The following is a 23085-nucleotide window of genomic DNA, read 5'->3' as shown; positions in this document are numbered from 1 at the left end:
ATAGCAAAGGCTGAAGTGGCAAAATTCAGTAGGGGTTGGATTTCTATTAGGCAATAACTCAGTGTCATCTCATCTGGCATAGTACTGTGCTTCCTTTGATACTTGGCTAGAAAATAGCCATAGGAGAATACAAACAGCTTCTTGAAGCCTACAGTAGCGTTCTATATATTTGATTTCTGGTTGATCTGCTGGTGACTGTAGTTTCTGCAGTGCATGTACTTGCCAATTCTGAGCAATTTGTAGTGAGACTTGCGACCGCTGTGTTCTGCGCTTAGTGGCGCACATATCCATAGCAAAGGCTGAAGTGGCAAAATTCAGTAGGGGTTGGATTTCTATTAGGCAATAACTCAGTGTCATCTCATCTGGCATAGTACTGTGCTTCCTTTGATACTTGGCTAGAAAATAGCCATAGGAGAATACAAACAGCTTCTTGAAGCCTACAGTAGCGTTCTATATATTTGATTTCTGGTTGATCTGCTGGTGACTGTAGTTTCTGCAGTGCATGTACTTGCCAATTCTGAGCAATTTGTAGTGGGACTTGCGACCGCTGTGTTCTGCGCTTAGTGGCGCACATATCCATAGCAAAGGCTGAAGTGGCAAAATTCAGTAGGGGTTGGATTTCTATTAGGCAATAACTCAGTGTCATCTCATCTGGCATAGTACTGTGCTTCCTTTGATACTTGGCTAGAAAATAGCCATAGGAGAATACAAACAGCTTCTTGAAGCCTACAGTAGCGTTCTATATATTTGATTTCTGGTTGATCTGCTGGTGACTGTAGTTTCTGCAGTGCATGTACTTGCCAATTCTGAGCAATTTGTAGTGAGACTTGCGACCGCTGTGTTCTGCGCTTAGTGGCGCACATATCCATAGCAAAGGCTGAAGTGGCAAAATTCAGTAGGGGTTGGATTTCTATTAGGCAATAACTCAGTGTCATCTCATCTGGCATAGTACTGTGCTTCCTTTGATACTTGGCTAGAAAATAGCCATAGGAGAATACAAACAGCTTCTTGAAGCCTACAGTAGCGTTCTATATATTTGATTTCTGGTTGATCTGCTGGTGACTGTAGTTTCTGCAGTGCATGTACTTGCCAATTCTGAGCAATTTGTAGTGGGACTTGCGACCGCTGTGTTCTGCGCTTAGTGGCGCACATATCCATAGCAAAGGCTGAAGTGGCAAAATTCAGTAGGGGTTGGATTTCTATTAGGCAATAACTCAGTGTCATCTCATCTGGCATAGTACTGTGCTTCCTTTGATACTTGGCTAGAAAATAGCCATAGGAGAATACAAACAGCTTCTTGAAGCCTACAGTAGCGTTCTATATATTTGATTTCTGGTTGATCTGCTGGTGACTGTAGTTTCTGCAGTGCATGTACTTGCCAATGCTGAGCAATTTGTAGTGGGACTTGCGACCGCTGTGTTCTGCGCTTAGTGGCGCACATATCCATAGCAAAGGCTGAAGTGGCAAAATTCAGTAGGGGTTGGATTTCTATTAGGCAAGAACTCAGTGTCATCTCATCTGGCATAGTACTGTGCTTCCTTTGATACTTGGCTAGAAAATAGCCATAGCAATAGGATAGCATTGTTTGGTTTTAAAAACTCAAAAAAAAAAAAAAACACAAAAAAAAAAAAAAAAACACAAAAAAAAACAAAAAAAAGTAAAAAAAAAAATAAAGTTATAACTCTCATTTTAAAAATGTTTAACCCGAGGGCTAGGGGTAGAGGACGAGGGCGGGGACGTGGGCGTCCAACTACTGCAGGGGTCAGAGGCCGTGGTCCTGGGCGGGGTGAGACACCACCTGCTGATGAGGGAGCAGGGGAACGCCGCAGAGCTACACTCCCTAGGTTCATGTCTGAAGTTACTGGGACTCGTGGTAGAGCACTGTTGAGGCCAGAACAGTGCGAACAGGTGATGTCGTGGATTGCTGACAATGCTTCGAGCAATTTGTCCACCACCAGTCAATCTTCCACGCAGTCCACCCATGTCACCGAAATCGCCACTCCTCCAGCTCCTGCACCTCAGCCTCCTCCCCCCCAGTCTGCCCCCTCCCAGGAAAATTTGGCATTTGAACCGGCATACTCTGAGGAACTGTTTCTGGACCCTTCCCACAGTCACAAACCACTTGTCCGGTTGCTGCTGAGCAATTTTCCGATGCCCAGGTTTTCCACCAGTCACAGTCTGTGGGTGATGATGACCTTCTTGACGTAGTGGAAGTGTGTAAAGAGGTGTCCGACGATGAGGAGACACGGTTGTCAGACAGTGGGGAAGTTGTTGTCAGGGCAGGAAGTCCGAGGGGGGAGCAGACTGAGGGATCGGAGGATGATGAGGTGACAGACCCAAGCTGGGTTGAGAGGCCGGGTGAACACAGTGCTTCTGAGACGGAGGAGAGTCCTCGACCTGAACAGGTTGGAAGAGGCAGTGGTGGGGCCAGACGGAGAGGCAGGGCCAGAGCTGGTGCATCAGCGCCACTGTCAACTAGTGAAGCTCCCGTGGTGAGGGCTCTTGCGGCGAGGGCTAGATCTTCAGAAGTGTGGAGGTTCTTTAAGGAAACACCGGATGACCGACGGACTGTGGTGTGCAACATTTGCCAAACCAGGCTCAGCAGGGGTTCCACCACTACTAGCTTAACTACCACCAGTATGCGCAGGCATATGAATGCTAAGCACCCCACTCAGTGGCAACAAGCCCGTTCACCTCCGGCCGTGCACACCACTGCTCCTTCCCCTGTGTCAGCTGCTAGTCAGCCCCCTGCCCAGGACCCTGCCACAAAAACCCCATCGTCGCCTCCACGATCCTCCACAGCATCCACCAGCGTTCAGCTCTCCATACCCCAGACGCTGGAGCGGAAACGCAAATATAGTGCAACCCACCCGCACGCCCAAGCCCTTAATGTGCACATCTCCAGATTGCTTAGCCTGGAGATGCTGCCCTATAGGCTAGTAGAGACCGAGGCCTTTCGCAACCTCATGGCGGCGGCCGCCCCTCGGTATTCGGTCCCCAGCCGCCACTACTTTTCCCGATGTGCCGTCCCAGCCCTGCACCAGCACGTGTCAGACAACATCATCCGTGCCCTGACCAACGCCGTTTCTGACAAGGTCCACCTGACCACGGACACGTGGACGAGTGCTGCCGGGCAGGGCCACTATATATCGCTGACGGCACATTGGGTTAACTTGGTGGAGGCTGGGACCGAGTCTGACCCTGGGGCTGCTCATATACTGCCGACGCCGAGGATTGCGGGGCCTACCTCGGTCCAGGTGTTTCAGGCCTACTATGCCTCCTCCTCCTCCCACCCCTCCTCCACCTCCTCCTCCGAACTACCATCCGTGGGCACGGCGCCATCAGTCGGTAGCTCTAGGCACAGCAGCAGTGCCGTCGCTAAGCGACAGCAGGCGGTGCTCAAACTGCTGAGCCTAGGCGACAAAAGGCACACCGCCCAAGAGCTATTACAGGGCATCACGGCGCAGACTGATCTGTGGCTGGCACCGCTGAACCTCAAGCCGGGAATGGTTGTGTGTGACAACGGCCGTAACCTGGTGGCGGCTCTGCAACTCGGCAGACTGACACATGTGCCATGCCTGGCCCATGTGTTAAATCTGATAGTGCAGCGTTTCCTCAAGACATACCCCAATCTGTCTGATTTGCTCACGAAGGTGCGCCGCATCTGTGCGCATTTCAGGAAGTCCAGCCCAGATGCTGCCACTCTCAGGGCAGCGCAGCGCCGCCTCCAACTGCCCGCTCACCGACTGTTGTGCGACGTGCCCACGAGGTGGAATTCAACACTGACCATGTTATCCAGAGTTTACCAGCAGCGCAGAGCGATTGTAGACTGCCAGATGTCAACTTCCACCAGAACTGGTAGTCAGGTCAGTCAGCTTCCTCAAGTCTACAATGAGGAGTGGACGTGGATGTCTGATATCTGTCAGGTGCTGAGTAACTTTGAGGAGTCAACACAGATGGTCAGTGGCGATGCCGCCATCATCAGCCTCACCATCCCGCTGCTTGGCCTGTTGAAAAACTCTCTGGTCAGCATGAAGTCGGAAGCTTTGCGCTCGTCACAAGAGACGGGGGAAGAATATTCCCTTGTTGATAGCCAAAGCACCCTGAGGTCTGTTTCTCAGCGCATATCGGAGGAGGTGGAGGTGGAGGAGGATGAGGAGGAAGAGGAGGAGAATGTTGGCGAGACACAAGAGGGGACCATTGTTGAGTCCTTCACTGTTCAGCGTGTATGGGCAGAAGAAGAGGAGTTGGAGGAGTTGGAGGAGGAGGAAATGGACAGTCAGGCCAGTGAGGGGAGTGAATTCTTACGCGTTGGTACTCTGGCGCATATGGCAGATTTCATGCTAGGCTGCCTATCCCGTGACCCTCGCGTTCAAAGAATTTATTCCAGCACCGATTACTGGGTGTTCACTCTCCTGGACCCACGGTACAAGCAAAATCTTCCCACTCTCATCCCTGGAGAGGAAAGGAGTGTGAGAATGCATGAATACCAGCAGGCCCTGGTGCACAAGCTGAAACAGTATTTCCCTTCTGACAGCGCTAGCGGCAGAGTGCGTAGTTCTGCGGGACAAGTAGCGAGGGAGAGTAGGCGAGCAGGCAGCTTGTCCAGCACTGGCAAGGGTACGCTTTACAAGGCTTTTGCCAGCTTTATGTCACCCCAGCAAGACACTGTCACCTGTCCCCAGTCTCGGCAGAGTAGGGCTGATCTTTACAGAAAGATGGTGAGGGAGTACGTAGCTGACCATACCATCGTCCTAAATGATCACACAGCTCCCTACAACTACTGGGTTTCAAAGCTGGACATGTGGCACGAACTGGCGCTGTACGCCTTGGAGGTTCTTGCCTGCCCTGCCGCTAGCGTCTTGTCCGAGCGGGTTTTCAGTGCAGCTGGTGGCATCATCACCGATAAGCGTACACGCCTGTCGACTGACAGCGCTGACAGGCTGACGCTTATTAAAATGAATAAAGGCTGGATTTCTCAGAATTTCCAATCTCCACCAGGTGAAGGAAGCTCAACCTGAATAATTGATCCACTCCTCCTCCTCCTCCTCATTTTCCTCCTTCTCCTCCTCTTTGTACAGTAAAGCAGAGGAAACTGGCTATTTTTTGACAGGGCCCACTGGCTCTTGCTATAGTACTTCATGCATTTAATTTTTCTGGAGGGCCACCTACCCGGTCCTCTGTTTGAAACAATTTTTGTGAGTGCCACATACAGGCACTCAATCTATTCCATTTTACTGCAGGGCCACCTACCTGCTCCTCTGGTTTGAACAATTTTTGGGACTGCCACATACAGGCACTCAATCTATTCCATTTTACTGGAGGGCCACCTACCTGCTCCTCTGGTTTGAAACATTTTTGGGACTGCCACATACAGGCACTCAATCTATTCCATTTTACTGCAGGGCCACCTACCTGCTCCTCTGGTTTGAACAATTTTTGGGACTGCCACATACAGGCACTCAATCTATTCCATTTTACTGGAGGGCCACCTACCTGCTCCTCTGGTTTGAACAATTTTTGGGACTGCCACATACAGGCACTCAATCTATTCCATTTTACTGGAGGGCCACCTACCTGCTCCTCTGGTTTGAAACATTTTTGGGACTGCCACATACAGGCACTCAATCTATTCCATTTTACTGCAGGGCCACCTACCTGCTCCTCTGGTTTGAACAATTTTTGGGACTGCCACATACAGGCACTCAATCTATTCCATTTTACTGCAGGGCCACCTACCTGCTCCTCTGGTTTGAACAATTTTTGGGACTGCCACATACAGGCACTCAATCTATTCCATTTTACTGCAGGGCCACCTACCTGCTCCTCTGGTTTGAAACATTTTTGGGACTGCCACATACAGGCACTCAATCTATTCCATTTTACTGCAGGGCCACCTACCTGCTCCTCTGGTTTGAAACATTTTTGGGACTGCCACATACAGGCACTCAATCTATCCCATTTTACTGGAGGGCCACCTACCTGCTCCTCTGGTTTGAAAAATGTTTGGGACTGCCACATACAGGCACTATCCAAATTAAATTGTCTCCATAGCAGCCTCCACACGTTGTCTCCATTGCTACCTCCAAAAGTCGTCCATATAGCTGCCTCCATACATCGTCCCTTTATCAAACGAGGTGTGTCAGGCAGAAATTTGGGTTGTTTTCATGGATTCCACATCAAAGTTGTTAACTTTGTCGCCACCCTGCTGTGTTATCCACAAAATATACTGGCAAACTTTTACCATTTACGGATATTATTTCAGCGCTTCTTGCGCAGATGTTTACATTCCCCTCACCCGGCATATCCTAAACTTATAAGAACGCTACTACACTTGATCTTATACAAAAGGTTCTTAGAAGTGCTGTTTGGGGAGTAGCCTAGAGACAGGGGCTTGGATTGGCGAAAGCTCGCCTGGCAGCGGAACGCCAGCTCCATGCGCATCATGCGCTTCTTGCGCATCTGTTTACATTCCCCTCACCCGCCATATCCCAAACTTATGAGAACGCTACTACACTTAACTTGGTGCAGGCTGGGACCGAGTCTGACCCTGGGGCTGGTCATATACTGCCGACGCAGAGAATTGCGGGGCCTACCTCGGTCCAGGTCTCAAAGGCCTACTATACCTCCTCCCACCCCTCCTCCACCTCCTCCTCCTCCGAATTACCATCCGTGGGCATGGCGCCATCAGTCGGTAGCTCTAGGCACAGCAGCAGTGCCGTCGCTAAGCGACAGCAGGCGGTGCTGAAACTGCTGAGCCTAGGCGATAAAAGGCACACCGCCCAAGAGCTATTACAGGGCATTCCACATCAAAGTTGTTAACTTTGTCGCCACCCTGCTGTGTAATCCCCAAAATATACTTGCAAACTTTTACCATTTAGGGATATTATTTCAGCGCTTCTTGCGCATCTGTTTACATTCCCCTCACCCGGCATATCCTAAACTTATAAGAACGCTACTACACTTGATCTTATACAAAAGGTTCTTAGAAGTGCTGTTTGGGGAGTAGCCTAGAGACACGGGCTTGGATTGGCGAAAGCTCGCCTGGCAGCGGAGCGCCAGCTCCATGCCAAGATCCAACTAACATAGTTTTAACTGCAGCACCTTTAATCTACTACTAGTTCACTGCCTCCATACATGGTCCCCTTATCAAACGAGCTGTGTCAGGCAGAATTTTGGGTTGTTTTCATGGCTTCCATGTTAACTTTGTCGCCACCCTGCTGTGTAATCCACAAAATATACTGGCAAACTTTTATCATGTACCGATATTATTTGAGCGCTTCTTGCTCACCTCCTTTGGTTCCTCTCTGCTACCCATTGGTTTGAAGCCTGAGTCCATTTAGGGTATGTTGCCATGCCTGCCGCTGCTGCCGCTGCCTCTGCATGCCGTCCCCTATAGTGTCAGGGTCAATTATTGGATGTTTTAGATGCTATCTAGCTTCATTCTGTCACTCTGTCATGGCCATGCTGTTGCCCATAATTTTGGCATAATGGTGCGATTATGCAGCCTCAGAGGCATCCATGCATGCTGCCCCTGCTGTTTCCTGTCCATTTCCGTGGTGTTTCCATCCTTTTCTGAGGTTCCCAGGTGTTTGGCCAAGCTTCCCTGTGCAGAGCCTTGGTCCCCTTGAAAAATGCTCGAGTCTCCCATTGACTTCAATGGGGTTCGTTATTCGAGACGAGCACTCGAGCATCGGGAAAAGTTCGTCTCGAATAACGAGTACCCGAGCATTTTAGTGTTCGCTCATCTCTAATGTTGATCCCCTGATCCTAGAGGTGGAATTTATATCAACACTCTCTTTACCCCTTTTACTAAGGCTACTTTCACACGATGTATGCCCGGTATACATCGGCGCTGCGGAGAGGAGCAGAGGATGAGCGCTGCTCACACCCGCCCCTCTCCATAGGCATATACAGTGCATGGCGCCGTATTCCACAGAGAGATGGGACATGTCCTATTTTCTACAGGCTGCGGAGCGGTAGGCCCCTTCCACACTAGCGTTGCATTTCACGTCAAGGTGCAATGCGTGAAAAACTGACATTTTTGGCTGCGTTTTTTGTTCCATTTTTCCTTGGAATCATTAGCGTTTTTGCGTTTTTCACGCGCGTGTTGTTCGTGTTTTTTTGCGTTTTCGGTGCGTTTTTCACGCGCGTTTTTTAAGTCAATGGGACTTTTTCAAAGGGACCATGGTTCGGGAATAAAATGTTTTATTTAATTGAAAAAGAATGTCTTCTGATAAGTTAGCAGATGTATGCAAACATCTACAATCTTTTCTTCACTGTTCCGCATGTATATTATCTCCCGACAAGTTAGCAGATGTGAAGAACAGTGAAGAATAGAATAAAAACAGTGAACACAGTGAACACCGGATCATTTAAGTGAAAAACACAGTAAAGAACACAGCGAAGAATAGATTACAGATGTTCGGCACATCTGCTTACTTGTCGGGAGATACGCGTGGAGCGGTGCGAACAAAATAGCATGTGAAGAACAATATATATGTGTGAAGAACACATTGCAGATGTATGGAAACATCTGCAATGTGTTCTTTACACACATATATATTGTTCTTCACATGCTATTTTGTTCGCACCGTTCCGTGCGTATCTCCCGACAAGTAAGCAGATGTGCCGAACATCTGTAATCTATTCTTCACTGAGTTCTTTACTGTATTTTTCACTTAAATGATCCTGTGTTCACTGTTTTTATTCTATTCTTCACTGTTCTTCACTGTGTTTTTTTAATTAAATGCTCGATCTCGAGCAGGGGAATTATTCATGTCACCTAGCAACCCATCCATTTAAAACGCATTGCACTCGCATTGCACTTGCAATGCTTGCGAGTGCAATGCATTTTTGATGCGTCTCCATAGACTTGAATGGGGCGGGATAAACATGCGTGAAACGCAAAAGTAGAGCATGCTGCGATTTTGACGCGCGTCAAAGCAAACGCAAGCACGCGCGTGAAAAACAACGCAAATGAGGAAAGACCCATTGGAAACGATGCGACAGAGTGCAATGCAAGTTCTGCGCGTCAAAAGCACGGGCAGAACTCGCGCGTGAAAAACGCTAGTGTGGAAGGGGCTGTACAGTGCCACACATGTGCTGCACCATACCGCTCCTGTACAGGGCCGTGAGCCCATAGAAGTGTATGGGGGACATATATACGTTGGCCGTATATACATCCCCCATATGTTCGTGTCAATGTAGCCTAAGTGAACTATCTACTGCCAGATGGTCAGTTCTAGGTCCTCCAGCTCCAGTTCAAGAATAGTGGGGGCTTCAAAAATATTGCAGCTGTGGTGGGGGAGAGGAGCCTATTAAAAAATGCTGAATATTAGTGGAACAAGAGTCAAAATTTGTAACCTGAAGAAAATGCTTTTCATGCTTTCCTCTTTTCACACTGCCATACAGTAAAGTACACAAAATTGTCAAAAAGTTACTTGTTTTCCACAACTACAAATTTCCTTGTGTTGATGGATCCATTGTATTTCTTATGTCTAGTGAATATAATATGCCTATCATCAATATTTTATTGTTGCAAAACAACATGCAGAACAAAGCAAACGGTCAAGATTTTATGTGCAAACACTGAACAAAATAAGGCAAATTTTTGAGAAAAACAACTTGATAAATTGTACTAGAAAACTTGCAGCCAATGATCCCTTAGGATCCCCATAATTGCCTATTCACTCCAAAGCTATTGTATTATTTCAATTTGTATGTGTAAATGGGAAGCATGTTTTATGTTTTCCTGTAGTGCCACCACAACAGAAATCGAACATTGGGGCTCATTTACTAAAGGCCTGTCGGACACACTTTCGTCGGGTTTCCCAACGATTTCCATTTTGTGCTGAATTGCCCCGGGTTTTTGTCGCATGCAATTAGATTTTGTCGCATTGGCGCCGGCTTGCACGTGATGTGAAATTGGGGGGGGCGGGCCATCGGACCACCGGACGGATTCGGACAAACCACAGAATTTAAAAACGCAATTGGGTCGCAAGATCAAGCACTTACATGCACCAGGAAGAAGCAGATGAACTCCGGTGGATCTCGGGGCAGAAGCGACGGATGCAGTAACTTGGGCGCACGATCTTCATGAATCACGCCGGACCCGAATCCGCGTCGGACAATGGGCCGTGGGATCGCGACAGGACCGGGTAAGTAAATCTGCCCCATTGTATGAAATGGATGTCATGTATTGCTGCAGATCAATGAACAGCGTCCAATAATATAAAACATAAGAAAGTTTTTTGATAAATTATTCCACTTTACTTCATCGTTAGCAGGTACAAATTATTCTTCTTAGTATCATAAAATCATTTCATCATCATGCATGAACAATATAGCTTGCAAAACACAATAGTAGTAAATGCAAATCAATCGCTCAATAGGCGAAACGTAACGAGTTCAATAGTACGTAGACTCACGTAGTTTTGACCTCAGCCAGAGACTCACATTCCTCCGACCACTGAGTAGGACCTTGTAAGCCACATGAAGTCACGTTTGGGGGGACACGCCCCCTTCATCAGACATGTCTATTGAACCCTGTGTTTCACCTATTGAGTGAATGACTTGCGTTTGCTACTATTGCACTCACTATGGAAGGTGCAAGCTATATTGTTCATACATGATGATGAAATGTTTTTACTTGCTAACGATGAAGTAAAGTGGACTTATTTGTTCAAAAAAGTTTTTTATGGTCTATATTATTGGAGGCTGTTCATTGATGTGTTTTCTTTGAGGAAGTGGAGATTCTCTATTCTTACATTCTTACTTATTACCTCCACACATCTTTATCTTGGTTTTGGGCTGGACAGTAGCTGCAGATATTAAAGTGAATGTATCACATACATGCAAAAGTGTCTGCAAGAGGCCTCTTGAAAGTGCCTCAACAGTCATGTCTGAATGAACAGCAAAGGATTGGCTCAGCACTTCCAAGTTGGACAAGACACAACAGAAGAATTTTGGGAGGACTCCTGAGTTCTTATGCTTTTTAAACCATAAGGGGGCTTATTTACTAAGGGTCCCGTGGCCGCATTTTTGGTAGGGTGTCCCAACTTTCCGGGGATCGCATCGGGTATTGTATCGCACGCGATCGGATTGTGTCGCAATCCCGCTGGCTTTCACGCTACACAAATCGTGGGACGGGCCGTCGGATGATCCCACTGTTTCAGACAACGCGCAGAATTTAACATTTAAAATTGTGTCGCAAGCCATGCACTTACATGCACGGGGAAGAAGAAGGTGAACTGCGGCAGACCTGAGCAGGGAAGTGACTAGAGATGAGCAAGCACTAAAATGCTCGGGTACTCGTTATTCAAGACGAACTTTTCCTGATGCTCGAGTGCTCGTCTCGAATAACGAGCCCCATTGAAGTCAATGGGAGACTCGAGCATTTTTCAAAGGGACCATGGTTCGGGAATAAAATGTTTTATTTAATTGAAAAAGAATGTCTTCTGATAAGTTAGCAGATGTATGCAAACATCTGCAATCTATTCTTCACTGTTCCGCGCGTATATTATCTCCCGACAAGTTAGCAGATGTAAAGAACAGTGAAGAATAGAATAAAAACAGTGAACACAGGATCATTTAAGTGAAAAACGCAGTGAAAAACACAGTGAAGAATAGATTACAGATGTTCTGCACATCTGCTTACTTGTCGGGAGATACGCTGTCCCGGGATCCGCTCCTCTGCTTCCACTGAAGTCTTCCCGATGCCGTCTTATAGATTTTTATGTACTGGATGAAAAGCGACACCAGAAGGTAGATGAAGAAGAGGAACTTGAAAAGAAGACTCCCGTCCAGCGGCAGGTCAGGGATGCGGCAGTGACGCACCGGCTCGGGGGTGATCAGGGCGGTTATCGGAGGAGCGGAGAGGCCAACAGCGCTGCCATTCGTGTTTCTTAACCCTGTGTCATTGCCACACGTCCCGCCAATCAGAGTCTGCAGTGAGGGCAAAGCGGATCAGCTCAGTTGCTGCCGGCTTGGACCCCTTCTTCCGCCGGGCATGACAAGGTACTGGTACACATCCAACAGTCAGCGCCAGTCCGACACATACAACACAGTGAGCAGGAAGATTCAGCTACATGCAGCGGCTCAGTCATCAGTGGCGGCGGGTGCGGGGCGCGGGGCTGTCTGCCGCATGTCGAGCCCATGCAGGGTGCACGTCTTGGGGGAGGGTTGCAGGGGAGCGGGACACCCCTCTTCCTGCAGCCTCGTTCTCCCCAGATTTCTGCTTCCCTTCACTCTCCGCAGCTGCCCAGGAGCTATATATTGTTCTTCACATTTTGTTCGCACCGTTCCGCGCCCTTCCGTCAAGTAAGCTGATGTGCAGAACATCTGTAATCTATTCTTCACTGCGTTTTTCACTGTGTTTTTCACTTAAATGATCCTGTGTTCACTGTTTTTATTCTATTCTTCACTGTTCTTCATTGTGTTTTTTTAATTAAATGCTCGATCTCGAGCAGGGGAAATACTCGTCCGAGCAACGAGCCGTTTCGAGTACCTTAATACTCGAACGAGCATCAAGCTCGGACGAGTATACTCGCTCATCTCTAGAAGTGACACATGCAGGATATCGGGCGCACAATCTTAGTGAATCGTGGCAGACTTCATCCTCGTCGGACATTCCAGATTGGGGATCACGTAGGGACCGGGTAAGTAAATGTGCCCCAAGGTGTTTTTTTTTATTTTTGCGAGAATGGGAAACCCTCATTAACACATTTTTTCATCATAGCAGCATTTTTTATGAACATCTTTAAGAATCATTTCCTAATGACCGGACGCGAACCTTCTGGTGCACACCACACAACGGATGTATTGCTAGATTGGCTATCAAACAGCCAATACTGAATATTAACGCCTCTAGCAACTAACTATGGAATTGATTGGTGTCCCCTTGGCCAATCAAACCCATAGCTGTTAGCTAGGGGCGTTAATTTGTTAGATTGCCTGTTTGGCAGCCAATCTGGCAATATGTCCGGGTTGTGATTTAAAGTAAATCTACCATTTGATTTCATGCATTATGAACCAAACGTACCTTGAGAATGCTGTAGCAACAGTGATGCAGGATCATATCATATTTAATCCCTGAGCTGAGTGGTTTTGCTGAAAAAACTATTATAACATTCAGGACCTTGGAAAAGCTGGGTGCCTACATAAACACATTACACACGGAGCTTCCGGAACTATACAGACAGGACTAATCAACCAGGGCTGGGTGACTCATACACAGCAGCTGGGGGATGGTGCATCAATTGATTACTTCTGCCTGTCAGCAGTGATTACATAATTCTCTGAAGCAGTGCATACTTAATGTGAGAGGAGAAGCTCCGAGCCCTGGCACAGAAGCGACAGGAAGCGACAGAGTTTCATTATCATAATTTTACAATGTTTTTCCAGCAAAACCACTCAGCACAGGGCTTTAACATGATATTTTTCTGCTTCAGTGTAGCTACAGCAGTCACAAGGTATGTTTGCTTCATAATGCATCACATCAAATGGTAGATTTCTTTTAAGTCACAAAGGAACAAACAATGTCTGATACTGTGTTATAAAATGAAGGAATTGAAAGAAATACAAATCTTCTGATGAAATGTAAGGTTTCTAAATGTCCAAGGACATCAGTCATGATCCTGGTGGTGCGTGAAACACGACAGATTGCATTTAAATCCTTGTCATTTTACAATTATATAGAATGTGATGTATTGTTATCCAAGTCCAACCTATCACGCAAGAAATAACCATTTCACCATGTGTCTGCTGTCCCAGTAACGGTATGCTGGCATTATAGCGCCAGAGGACTTATAAAACTAAAGTCACTGCAATGTAATGGGCATCTGCAGCTTTATTATTTCCTAGAATAGTACAACTTTATCATTTTCAGCAGTTATGTGTCAATGTGGTCCTAAGCCTTAGAAACTGTTGCCACATACAATGCGAATAAATAATTCCTGAATGAACAGAACTGTCAGTCATTGTTCTATTCTATCCTGTTCCGTTATTACAAGCCCATATGGCCGTATCATGGCTGTGACATATTCTTACCTTATAAAAGACTCCAGATGGCAGCATTATGTAACTGCAGCCTGTGCAGACACCAACTCCACAACTGCCAGGCAACTTTTTATTAGTAAACGAGAACTTTGGTAAGAATTTAGCAATTATGCATCTGAAGTTCCACAATATGGGGATTTTTTTTAGAAATTGTCGTTAGTTTTTACCAAATATACTCCAGCTATAGATTGTGTTAGAATGCAAGTTGCATAAAATCAAATTTTAAAAAAAATTATGCAAAATCAAAATTTCTTTTCATTCTACAAAATATTGGAATCAATGCAAGAGGAACTTACATTGCCAGTTACATACAAAGTTACAGTATGTTATATTTGATTGTAGATGACAGGGGACAATAAAATATTGGTTGCAAAACCGCGCCGTCGTATGATAAATAACCCCTTATTGTCGGAGATGCGTGATGTCCTTGGTTAAAAAAACGTAACCCCTTAACATGCGACGTAAAAAGACCTCACACGTCACCTGGAAATGTTTGGAGAGGGCTCACGGGCTGAATGCATGGGTACATATTGCAGCAAACACCCACAACACCCAAATCGCAGGTGTTTACATTGCGACCGCCACCGGGCGGCGCTATTTTGGTGAGGATCGTCGATCCACGTGACTTCATCGGGGAGCAGCGATATGGTCACATGACACCCTCAGATCATACAAAGCCCCGAGGCTGTCTGAATTTTGATGATTTCATCACAATGTAGGGAGTCTGAAAAATAGTTCTATACATGTTAGGTATCACGTCCCAAAATGTCAGATCTATCAAAATATAACAACGATTATTCCCGGCATTTAACCCGGAAAATAGCGGGCAAAGTCGAAAATGCCAGGTTTCGCCTTTTTGCTAAATATGAAAAATGTAATAAAAAGTCTGTACAGTCCTTAAAATGGAAGCAGTGAAAACATTGGGGCACATTTACTTACTCGGTCCAGTCGCGATCCAGCGGCGGGTTCTCCGACGCTGATTCGGGTTCTGCCGGGATTCAATAAGGTCCGTGCACCGATATTCACCAGGTGTCGCTGCTGCGCCGAGGTCCGCCGGAGTTCACCTGCTTTTTTCTGGTGTATGTGAGTGCTTGATCTTGCGACACAAATGGCTTTTTAAATTCTGCGGTTTTTCCGAATCCTTCGGGTTGTCCGGTGGCCACGCCCCCGATTTCTGTCGCGCGAAAGTCGGCGCGATTGCGCCAAAAATCCATCACGTGCGCCACAATCCCGTGAAATACAGCGCAAAGTGGAAATATTCGTGAAAAACCCAACGGATTCGCGGCTGCGGACCCTTAGTAAATGTGCCCCATTGTCTCATTTTGACAAAATAACCCCGCCCACAGCCAGAAGATGGCAAAATGAAGAATTTTTTTTTGTTAAATTTTTGTAAATCTATGGAAACATTATAAAACCTATTTAAATTTGGTATCACCCTGATCAGACCGTTCTAAAGAATAACACAGACATGTCTTTTGGGGCGCACAGTGAAAGCCGTAAAATTCAAGCCCTCGGGAAAATGTCACAAATGCATTTTTTCACTCATTTCACTTGTTTTTGAATGTCTTTCCTGCTTCCCATTACACGCAATGGAATATTAAATGCCGTCACTATGAAGTGCAATTTTTTACACAGAAAGCAAGCCCTCGCACAGCGCTTTACATGGAAAAATAAGGTGGGGAGTGAAAAATGTAAACGTAAAAACAAAAAAGGGCCTGGTCATTAAGGGGTTAGTCTTATTGCATGTATATCATGCCATATCACAAAGCTCATAACATTGCTATAGAACCAAAACCAGACCCAGAATAATTATACAGTGCCAGTATAAATCTCTGAACATACTGGGGCACATTTACTTACCCGGTCCTGTCACGATCCCGCAGTGCGTTGTCCGACGAGGATTCGGAGCTGCCTCAATTCACTAAGATTGTGGGTCCAATTTCCTGCAGGTGTCGCTTCCCCGCTCAGGTCCGCCGGAGTTCACCTTCTTCTTCCCGGTGCATTTAAGTGCATGGCTTGCGACACAATTTTGAATGTGAAATCCTGCACGTTCTCCAAATCCGTCGGATCGCCCTATGGCCGCCCCCCCCGATTTGTGTCAAGTCAAAGCCGGCACTGATGCGCAAAAATCCGATCACGTGTGATAAAAAGCCCTTCTAAATACGGTGCACACCGGAAATCATTGGATATTCCGACGATAGTGCGGTCCGTTGACCCTTAATGAGCCCCACTATATCTACAACAATAGAACCAAGCTTATTCCATACTGAATATACAACACCCAGGACCAAGTTCTAAGAAGAAGTACACTACCATAACCCATAGGATTACCAGAGTACCAGTGTCAAACTCAGTAGTAAAACCAATCAGTTATGTACCGTAACTAAATATAAGTTCAGAGCTCATTTTGAAAGGTACATTGCCGTATAGGTTTGTGAAGCTGAAAAAAATAGCTGCATCCATAGAGGTAAGGTGCTCAATAGCCTTTGAGCTTACATTGCTCTACCCAGTGTACAATAATAAACACCATTATAGGCACCACTGTTATAAAAGTGACAAAAAGACCCCATTGTCTATAAAGGGTCTGTTAAGGTTTATTTTTCTAGATTTTTTTGGGCTTCTACCAGATGTGATAAGCCTTAGCATGACTCACTTTTTCCTTGCAAGTAACTTCTTACTTTTCTAGCTAATCCATTCTGACGTAACAGCTTTGCAAGACAATGATAGTGCCATATATTGTGCCTCTAGAAGGACATTGGAGGTTATTGATGGAGGTTACTCTTATTGCTCTTTTCCCACCAGAAACTGGGAAAACCTATTGTATTGACTTGAGTATAAGCCAAGGATGGGAAATGCATTGGTCACAGACCTCCCCCCGGTATATAGCCAGCTAGCCCCCAGTAATACATAGCCAGCCCCCTATAGTATACAGCCAGCCCAGCCTGCTCGCTGCAGTATACAGCCAACCCAGCCTTCCCCTATAGTATACAGCCAGTCCAGCCTGCCCCCAGTAGTATACAGCCAGCCCAGCATGCCCCCAGTAGTATACAGCCAGCCCAGCCTGCCCCCAGTAGTATACAGCCAGCCCAGCCTGCCCCCCCAGTAGTATACAGCCAGCCCAACCCGCCCACAGTAGTATACAGCCAGCCCAGCCTGCCCCCAGTAGTATACAGCCACCCCAACCTGCCCCCCAGTAGTATACAGCACTGCCCCAGCCTGCCCCCAGTAGTATACAGCACTGCCCAGCCTGCCCCCAGTAGTATACAGCCAGCCCAGCCTGCCCCCAGTAGTATACAGCACAGCCTGCCCCCAGTAGTATACAGCACTGCCCAGCCTGCCCCCAGTAGTATACAGCCAGCCCAGCCTGCCCCCAGTAGTATACAGCCAGCCCAGTACTGAACAAAAAAAGAAACTTATATACTCACCCTCCGGCAGCCCTGATGCGCAGTGCGGCTCCCCGATGTAAGCGCGGGTCCTCTTCTGTCTTCCGCGCCGGTATTCTTTCTTCTGTAACAGCCTGCAGGGCGCGGACACGTTTTCTCCAGGAGAGTATATAAATTGTTTTTTTTTAAGTGTTGGGCTCGTGTATTTACTCGTGTATAAGCCGAGTTGAGGATTTTCAGCACATTTTTTGTGCTGAAAAACTCGGCTTATACACGAGTATATACAGTAATTGGGGATAGGTAGTGATAGCTGTCATCTAGAAATGAGCAAATAGTTTAAGATTCAATTATCTGAAAATTTTCAAAAAGTTAGATTTGGTTCCAAATGGAATTGTTTTCCAAATCGAATGTAAATTAGTATATATCTCCTCTAGTCCTCTTAAACAATTTTTTTTAAATAAAAAATATCTTGTGTTGTTCATTTTTGACCATTTTATTTTTCACGCTATCCCTAACCCTAATGAAAATGTTTAACATGGGTTATATACCAATTTCCAGGAAAAATAGAGAAATATTGGTTCTTACAAAGTAAATTAAAAATAAATTTGGATCCTATTGGGCGCAGTAAAATCATCAGAACAGGGTCTCCAAATCCATGGAATCGATGGATAGATTCCCTCATCCCTACTGTCATCCAAATGTGTATAGGTCCAACATGTATGACTAAGGAACACCAAAACAAAGGAGGATATAAAACATTATTACAACAATATACAAAACAACTATTGTGCAGTTTTATATAGACTTTGGGGAATTTAAGTGTTTATTATTTAACGAAACCCAAATTGCGCTGAGTCATGCTGTTTACTTCTATCTTTTACTAACAGCATCTGTATTCATGTACTTAATCTTAAGTGCTATTCAAAGAAATTGTAATTTTGTGTGCAGGGCGAGCATTTCTATAACCACAGCATTATTCTATTATACTGATATAACACGGGCATTCTTCTCCAAGCCGTGCCACATGAAGTAAGCCCTTGTGTATATTGTATTTAATAGGTCACATTGTGCCTTTAAGTCTACTGACTAGAATTATATTTTACAGAGAAGCAATTCAAGTGGAAAAACACTTTAGTTTAGGGGGATATTTTTGCCATTGTTCTTTCCCTGCTACACGCTCTGTAAATGGAAATCCTCTGTGCTGGGAGATTAGTGTTAAATCCATTTCATGATGGATGATCTGACCGCCACTGGGCCACCATTGCACCTTTAGCCCTATGCATCAAATGACTGTAAATTTTACCTTCATGAAGAGTGGAGTTAGACATGGAGAGCTGTTTACTTATGGTAATTACTTGTCAGACATATACATCACTGACTGCCATTGGAAATTGATCACTTTGCTGATGTCCCTCGTGAAATGCTGATGAATACCCGCTGACAGCTAACAGCTAAAATCTCTATTCTCTTGGCGCAGGCACATGGAGAATGGGATCTGAATAAGCTGTAATGGTCACCGTCATGCTGACAATGTCTAATTAAATTAGTTTTACCTACTAATGATAAGAAGTCTCTTGACTTGGTGAAACTTGGTGAGTATCTGATTTACATATTGTTGCAAAGACACATCGGGTACATTTCAGATTTGTCCTTACCATGTATGGCACACATGTATCCCCCTACTTATCCAGTGGGATAAGTCACCCTTTGTCTCCTCCTTCCTCCTGAATGTAGGGGAAGGAGTGAACATCAGCAGTAACCAATGATATGCTATTGCCAATGTTCAGGTTGTTTCCCTAATGTCTTTTTATGAACAGCGACATCTCCCTTCTCCGGACAAATGTGCTCAGCGGAGGCCACGGACATAGTACTGCAGTACTGCTGAATGGGGGGGTGTAGATTTCAGTTGCCTCCGCTGAGTGTACACATCTGCAGCAGGATTGAAAGATGTAGGTTGCTACTATGCCTTCATCTGCCTGTACAAGTCTGTGGGAAAGCTGATCGCAAATGCTTTCCCAGCGTATACGCTCATCATCCAAAATAAATGAGATGCGATTGTAGCCTAACCACCTTCCAGCTGGGCTCATGTAAATTACCCAATAAATGCACAAGTTCTTTGACCCTCAATATTTAGTAGGCACACTGCCACTCCTGTTATCCTTTATAGAACTGTTTGAGGACACAGTGCCCAGCGCTTTGAGGCAGTACGTGTATAGACTCCTTCTAAAGGGTAGTTATACTCTATACACAGGAAGATATTTCTTAAACTTTGGCCAAACCCTTTGTGTGTTTTGGTATTTCATGTATATAAGATTACCAGCTGAAGTTCCCGGTGTTGCCCAGGATAGTAAATATCTGCTCTTAGCTATAACAAAATAGAATATTTTATATGTATCTCTCTCTCTCTCTCTCTCTCTCTCTGACTGTCTCTCTCTCTCTGACTCTCTCTCTCTCTCCTATTATCTCTGTGTCTCTCTGCCTCTGACAGTCTCTGACTGTCTGTCTCCGACCGGTTTATGTCTCTGGGTGTCTCTGACTGTGTCTGTCTCTGATTTTTTTTCTGTCTATCTTCCTCTCACTGTCTGTCTGTCTCTGACAGTTTCTGTCTTTGACAGTTTCTGTCTCTGACTGTCTCTGTCTGTGTCTATCTGTCTCTGACTGTCTCTTTCTGTCTCTGACCATTTCTGTCTCTGTCTGTCTCTGTCTGTCTCTGAGTGTCTCTGATTGTCTGTCTGTCTCCAATTATCTCTGATCGTCTCTGTCTCTGACCATTGTCTTTGACTGTCTCTGACAATTTCCATCTCTGAGTTTCTCCGTCTCTGACTGTTTCTGTCTCTTAATGTTCTCTTATTGTCTCTGTCTTTGACTGTCTCTGTCCGTTTCTGTCTGAGTGTCTCTGTCTCTGACTGTTTCTTTCTCTGAGTGCCTCTTAGTGTCTCTGACTGTCTGAGACCATTTCTGTCTCTGAGTGTCTCTTACTGTATCTGTCTCCAACTGTCTCTGTCTGTCTCTGCCTATGTTTATCTCTGACTATTTGTCTCTGTATCCGACTGTTGGTCTGTGACTGACTGTGACTGTCTCTGACCATCTCTGTATTTGTCTTTGATTGTCTCTGTCTCCGACTGTCTTTGTCTCTGACTGTCACTTTGTCTATGGGGAGATTCATCAGAAGTGTTTGAGAACAGAACTGTTCTAGTTTCCCATGACAACCAATCAGAGCCAAAGTTTCATTTTCCCACAGCTGTTTATAAATTACAGCTGATCTCTGGTTGGTTTCCATGGGCAATTGGGACAGTTTTACCTCAGACATTTCTGATAAATCTCCCCTTCTCTCTGTATCTCTTTCCTTATTACCTTATACTCATTGCCTATAGTAACCAATCAGTTCAGAGCTCATATTAATGACCTGAGGCAGAATAGCAACCAATCACGGCTCAGCTTCTAACTGCCACAGCAGCAGCAGACAATGGCTTCTGTATATGGTGGTTAATAAGTGGATTTTGGAAAGTGCAGGGTGAAAATTTTGGAAGACGTTCTCTGAGTCACAGGCAACAATTGTGCAAAATTTGGTGATTGTAAATGCGATGGTGCAGGTTCCTTTAGCGGACATACATACATACACATACATCCAGCTTTATATATCAGATAACTATATCACAAGATAAAAGTTGCGCTTTTGGTGACATTTGCTTCATCTTTCAATAGACATGACATTAATAAGAACTGACTAATATAGTAATTACTATATACATACAAAATAATCCATATGCAAAATAGAAAACTGGCTTTTGCATAATATACTAGTGACAGATAAGTCACAGGGTAATTACGGGGTCACCAGACCGCACAGTTTGCTTGTGCTGCAAATACTGAGTTACAGCAATTTGAGATCTTGTTAGACTATTATGAAATCATTTTCTACAAAGGGCTTGATAGATTCTGTGTGAATAATGTGTCTGCTGGTTTAGTAAATAAAGCAGAACTAGGAAGCGCTGGAACTGCATCGTTGCCGTCCGGTGGGTCAGAGAGCAATCTCTGTCTCCCATTTATTAACAATTGGTAACATAATCCATGATGTAATCTCTAATAGGATATTCTTCTAATGTCTGAGCTCGCCAGATGTTCAGCACATGCTGACTAATGGACCACCCAGACTAATATTATGGACACTTATGGTGGATTGTAAAATATTATTCTTAGATTACATTGGATGTTATTATCAGGGGGCTCTAAGTCAATGTTCTGTGTTAGTAAATACCGTGTGTGCTCCACTTTCTGCCGATACACATATTCTATCCATTTTCTTCACTAGATGGTTATTATTTTCCAATTGTAGATCTTTCTAAAAGGAGTAGTCCATATACAACATCAATAAGGGCTCTGACAGCTGGGAACCCCCTCTGTCAGCCGAACAGGTGACTTGTAAGTTCCCCAAAAATGGTCTTATACTTCATCATTAAGAATTTAGTGATGTGGATTAACATCCATATGCTTTACAGAAGTCACATGTCAATATGAACCTGTAGTCTAAAGATGGGCCATTGTCTCCCACTGGGCATGCTCCAAGAACTGTGCAGAGGTCATTATGTAGGAAGGGGGAGAAGATGGGGTATTACTATCATTTATTGTGAATGGTGGCTCCTTCCACAACTACAAATAGGTGCAACCAGATATAGTTATCCTTCCAGGGATGATGAATGATGGCAGAACAGCAAGTATCATACTACTCTGAGGCTTAGTGGCCTAGTGAAACATACAAGTTTTTGGGATATTTTAACACTGTGTTTCAGAAAATGTAAAACAAACCTAGGTTCTATTGATGTGAACACAGTGGGTAAGTGTATAATCCCTGAGAATTTTTTTTTAGCGTTGTTTCTACCAAAATAATGGGGCTTATTTACTTACCCGTCCAAGTTGCGATCCCTGATCTGCACTGTGCAGCTATCCACGTAGATCCTGCGCCCGATTGCTACACAATTTTAAAGTTAAATCCCGTGGTTGGTCCGAATACGTTAGATCGTCCAACGGAAAGTCCCCTGATTTGTATTGCATGAAAGCTGACTCAATTGCACCAAAATCCAATCTTCTAAATCCCTGTCCCTGGGTGGCGCGATCCCTGAAATGTCGGAAAATCCAATGGAAGTGCTGCCGCAGGACCCTTAGTAAATAAGCCCCAATGTTGTCCAACTTCATTGTCCAATTCTACATTCACACCGAGAAATATGGATAGATTCAGCCCGGATCATATCTTTACACTCGTACTGGCAAGGGCATCCTTTTTGCCATCATCTGACCACCTTGTAAGACACACAGTATGGAAGCGCATAGCATTCTTCCAAGGCCTCTGCCAAACGTAGTACCCACAGGAGGTCCCCGGTGATGTAACTTTTCAAATTAGGGCAGTGACAGGACTGGGGAAACTGACAGTGATTGGCTGCTGATGATCTACAGGGTGTTTCCCCAGTCCTGTCACTGCCCTAATATGAAAAGTTACATTCCTCTTCCTGCTTTCAGGGGAGGGGGTAGAATGGGACAATGTATCCCACTGTATGAGCATATAGTGGGATACATCCTAGTCTTTTGTTCTAAGAAGACATCAGGAATCTATCTGCCCCTATAGCTTACAACACAGGGCTAAAATGTC

The sequence above is a fragment of the Engystomops pustulosus genome, chromosome 1, assembly GCF_040894005.1.
Source record: "Engystomops pustulosus chromosome 1, aEngPut4.maternal, whole genome shotgun sequence".
NCBI lineage: Eukaryota > Metazoa > Chordata > Amphibia > Anura > Leptodactylidae > Engystomops > Engystomops pustulosus.
The sequence above is the reverse complement of the archived record's forward strand: the minus strand, read 5'-3'. Positions refer to the sequence as shown.